Here is a 5013-nt window from a genome sequence, read left to right as displayed (position 1 = left end):
GGGGGGAGGGCAGGGGGAGTGTTGTTTTCACTTCCAGAGTCTTTTGTTGGTCAACTATGGTTAAGTGCCAGATACAGAATTAACAAAAAACAAAGGTCTTTTCTTAGATTTTACTGTTTCCACCTAAAATGACCTTTTAACTTTTTGCCTGTCTTTTCCCATAGTGACCCAGATGACAACTTCTTTCATAGCTTAAATTTTTGACTAAGGTGCAGCTTAAGAAACAAGCTGGCTCAGTACTAGATGCTGCCAAAAATGTTGGGGCAGCCAGGTCCTGAGGTTGCTGCATTTCACCACTGTCGTGTCCTCCAGAGTCCTCACTCACCAGAAAATCAACTTTAATCATCCTAGAATCTTCATCAGCCACAGCTAAAAATGGCAGGTATGGGGAAATGGTATTTGCCCCAAATATTGCAGATCTATTATGGCAAGTGGAAGGTTGACTGTCAGGGACAGCTGTCACTCTGAGCTCCTTTTTGGCTATAGCGGCTGTGGAGAAGGAGCTGTAGCTTTTGTAATGTCCACAGAGACCGTCTAGTCTTCAAAGCAAACTTTTATTATCAGAACTAAAATCTGTGTGGAGAGAGAGACAGAAGTTATGGTGTGTGAGCATGTCTGTTTCTTTATCCACTACAGAGCTTTAAACACAGGAAGCATGCAGAAAACATTAGCCAAGTGAGTGCAGCTACCAAAGGGATGGGGGGGTCTCATTAGACTAAGGGAACATGCCTGGGGTGGAGAGATAAGATTCATAAAGAAGATGAAAAAATAGTAATAGTAAGAAAATTGTGAACAGATAGCTCTTTATGGGAAATTTTGACAGACAGAGTTTCAGACAGTTCTCCTAAGTAGGCACATTCATATTCTCGTCTTAAATCTAAAAGGATGTGAGTCTTTGTTAATTCTCTTTGTTAAAATTAGACCTCCATGTTAACAGGTTTTGTTGTAGTTGTTTGTTTGTTTTCCCAGCACTTAATTTCAGTCACTTTCCCCTTTGTGACATTATTCTGAGTTTCTTCCATTCTGGAGAAAAAGATCTTGGGATTTTTCCACCAGCCAATTCTGCTTCTCACACTCCCCAACCCTACAACACCACCAGAAACAGCAACAACAACCAAAGGAAAACAAAAAAAAGAGTCTTCCTTCTATATCCCTTTAGGGCCAAATGACCAAGACTTGTGTTACCAAAGACTTTTTTTCCCCCCAGAGACTTCACTAGTCTTTGACACATTTGGTGTCACAATCTCCCCCCTACTTTTTTTTTTTTTTTGGTAGGCTTTTGTTCCCTTAGCTCCCTGCTAATGCTGCCTGCTGAAAGGAAGGGCCGGACAAGCAGCAACAGGCTTGATGACACCACATCGTGGGGAGATAGCCAGCTGTGGCCTCCTGGTCGAGAGCTCCCAGCTTAATGAGTAACACATTATAAACAGAGCCTGCGGTTGAGGGACAGCTGGCAGGGTGTTGGCTTCCACCTCGTTGAGCAGATACACATCCTCAGACGTGGTGCGGTTGACATCAGGGCACCCACAGGGGTTAATTCAAATGTTCTCATTGTGCTTTCCATCCTGTTTACTTGCTTGGACTACAGATCCACACGGAGCCAAACTTCACCTTGCTGTTTTCTATTTTCATATTGTATATGAAGTGAGAAACCCTTGCTTGGAAAATTAGGTATTTTTAGTCCCTGTGCAATGAGTGTTAGAGGTTTGTGGTTATCAAGTTTAGTATGTTACAGGCCGACGAGGAGGAGGGTGGCCAGACTGAGGGTAAAAAAGTGTGAAAAGATGTTAACAAGAACAGGGCTGTAATAATACAGGTCTCTTCCTATAAAGAAGAACACCACATGTATTTCTTAACAGAACCAGAAGGCTCGGACATGTGTGGTGATTAGGTTTGCATCGTCATTGACTCAGTTGGTCTATTTCAGAGAAATAGTTCTGATACTAGGTGTCCAGTATCTTTTTTGGAAGGCTTATGGGATATTTGCCTTCAACAAAAACCATTTATTATGCTTTCATTGTGTGCCAGGCATTTTGCTCAAAGCCAGGGATATAAAAATAGAAAAACAAATAGACTATGATTTTTGCCTGTGGGGAATAAAGAGACTGGGTTAAATAACAGAGTTATTTACTCTGTTACAAATACTGTGTAACAACCAAATTTTGGTGCTGTGATAGGAATCATTACAAACAGTTTCTAATGAGTATAAAAGAACCTGAGACTGTAGGGATTGGCGGGGATTGGGACTGAAAAAGAAAGATTAGGGGAGAAGTTCTGAGTGACCAGAAGCTCTGGGGTTCATAGATAAAACTCAAGGGCAACAACCAGTAATCTAAGCGTTTACAGCAATGGTCCTCAAGTGCAGTCCTTAGCTAACAGCACCAGTGTCATCAAGAACTTACTAGAAATGTAAATCTTATACCCCACCCCAGACCTGACAAAATCAGAACCTGTGGAGGCGGAGCCCAGCAATCTGGGATTTAATAAACCCTCCAGGTGATCGCGGTGCGTGCTATAGTTTGGGAACCAAAGCACAGGGTGTGAACTTTCAAACTTGACTGCATGTCAGAATCACCTGGGAGTTTAAAAATATGATGCCTGGGCCCCATCTCAGAGGATCTGATTTAATTAGTCTAAGGAAACTGAGATTCTGGGAGTGAATAATTTCCCTGAGGTCACAAAGCTGATAGGTAGGAATTAGTGCCTGGGTCTGTCTGACACGAAGGCCTGTATTTGTTCATTTTCTTGCAGAGAGTTCTTAACCTGTGCAAGGGCAGAGATTGTAAAACCTTTTTCATGGACACCTAGACATACTGTAAAAGGTCTCTTATTATTTATTTCTGTCTCACCAAAGGAATGAGTCTTTGAATAGTAATGACATTTGAAGATACGATTTTGTATTTTGGAAGCAGGGTAAGAATATATGTCAAGCTATGTTTTTATGCTACTCTTTAAAAATACATTTGTCTGTAAATCCATAAACTCCAGTACATGTGTATTTTCAGGAAATCCATTGTAAAGTCATCCCATACAGAACCAATAAATACAATTGCCCTCAAGCCGAATAATATTTTCACTTTGCACAGGTGTTCACATAGGGTTTCAAAGTTATCAAGGGCAATGTGTGAGGTGAGTTTTATTTTTCTGAATTTTTATTTATTTATTTTGAGACGTATTCTCACTCTGTTGCTCAGGCTAGAGGGCCATTGCATCATCCTAGCTCACAGCAACCTCAAACTCTTGGGTTCAAGCGATCCTCCCACCTCAGTAGCTGGGACCACAGATGTCCTTGAGTAGCTGGGACTACAGGCTCCTGCTACAGCACCTGGCTAATTTTTCTATTTTTAGAAAATAAAAATAATTTCTTGTTCAGGCTCCTATCTTTTAAATAGTCTTTATTTCCAAGGGCAGTTTTAGATTCACAGCAAAAAGGAGCTACAGGTACAAAGATATACCGTATTCCTCTGCCCCCACACATGTAAAGCCTCTCCCTGATTAACATTCCCACTGGAACAGTACATTTGTTATAAATTATGACATGGACACATCATTGTCACGCACACTCTATAGTTTTATTAGGGTTCACTCTTGGTGCTGAACATCCTATGAGTTTGGATAAATGTAGACTGACATGTATCCACCATTATAGTGTCATAACACGGTATTTCCACTGACCCGAAAATCCTCTGTTCTTCCAATTCATCCCTCCTTCCCCTTAACTCTGGTAACCATCTTATTTTTTAGTATTTTATTGTCTCTATAGTTTTGTCTTTTCCAGAATGCCACATAGTTGGAATCACACGGGATGTAGCCTTTCAAACTGACTTGTTTTTCTTAGTAATGTGCATTTACATTTTCTCTTTATCTTTTCATGGTTTGCTCATTTCTTTTTAGTGCTGGATGACATTCCATTGTCTAGAATGTACCACATTTATTTATTGATTTGCCGGATGCAGAATATCTTGGTTGCTTCCAAGTTTTGGTTATCATGAACAAGGCTGCTTTAAACATCCATGCACAGGTTTGTGCGTGGACATAAATTTTTAACTTCTTTGAGTAAACACTGAGGAACATAATTACTCAATTGTATTGTAAGGGTATTTTTAGTTTTTACATGCCCTTGATATTTTTACTGGTATGCAAATGAATATTCAAATGATTCCTAGTTATGCATGATATAATGGATATTTTAAGCAACAATACTATATGATCTCTCTGCTAAGTGCTCTGTGTGGATTATAGCATTTAAATCTGTACAATCAGCTATGAGATCTATGGTACTATTCCAATTCTTTTACAGAGGCTTAAGAAGATCTAATACCTTTCACTAGCTATGTGAGCTTGGATGTAGTGAATTCAAAATGTAATTAAGCCATTCTGAAACCAAAGCTCATCTTTACATGGCTGTGGACTGCAGGCCAGGCTAAGTATCTGAATATCACAGCCCCTTCTCAGCAAAGCTGCAATTGGCAGTTCCTTTCCTGTTGATTGTGGGTGGCAGCTCGCTAGAGGTCAGGCACCTGGGAAATTTGCTGATTTAGGAGCTGTCTTGGATCTAGAAGTCTATCTTTTTTATTTATTTATTTTTATTAAACCATAGCTGTGTACATTAGTATGATCGTGGGGCACCATACACTTGGTTCATAGATCGTTTGACACATTTTCATCACATTAGTTAACATAGCTTTTGTAGCATTTTCTTAGTTATTCTGCTAAGACCTTTACATTCCACATTTACTAGGATTCACATATACCCTTGTAAGATGTACCGCAGGTGTAATCCCATCAATCCCCCTCCTTCCCCCTCCCTCCCCTCCCTTCCCCCTTTCTCCCTATTCTTAGGTTGTAACTGGGTTATAGCTATCTTTTAGTGATGTACTTTAAAGAGTTCTGCCTACCTGATCTAATTGAACATTTTCTTGCAAAGTGTTTTGAAATATATTAATCACATAGTTGATACCTTAGAAACTTGAACAGACACAGAGAGGCAAAAATCCATCTGCTGCAGAGATG

The 5013-nt window shown here is 40.0% G+C and overlaps 1 non-coding gene across 1 annotated transcript; it reads right to left on the bottom strand.

The window, feature by feature from the left end:
• Positions 1-391: 391 nt before the first annotated feature.
• LOC128567099 (small nucleolar RNA SNORA16B/SNORA16A family) lies at positions 392-526 on the bottom strand. The gene has a single exon (XR_008374765.1). It is a non-coding gene; the product is annotated as a small nucleolar RNA SNORA16B/SNORA16A family (small nucleolar RNA).
• Positions 527-5013: the final 4487 nt, after the last annotated feature.

The sequence above is a fragment of the Nycticebus coucang genome, chromosome 15 (genome assembly GCF_027406575.1).
Source record: "Nycticebus coucang isolate mNycCou1 chromosome 15, mNycCou1.pri, whole genome shotgun sequence".
NCBI lineage: Eukaryota > Metazoa > Chordata > Mammalia > Primates > Lorisidae > Nycticebus > Nycticebus coucang.
This window is presented reverse-complemented; position numbering and strand designations above follow the sequence as displayed.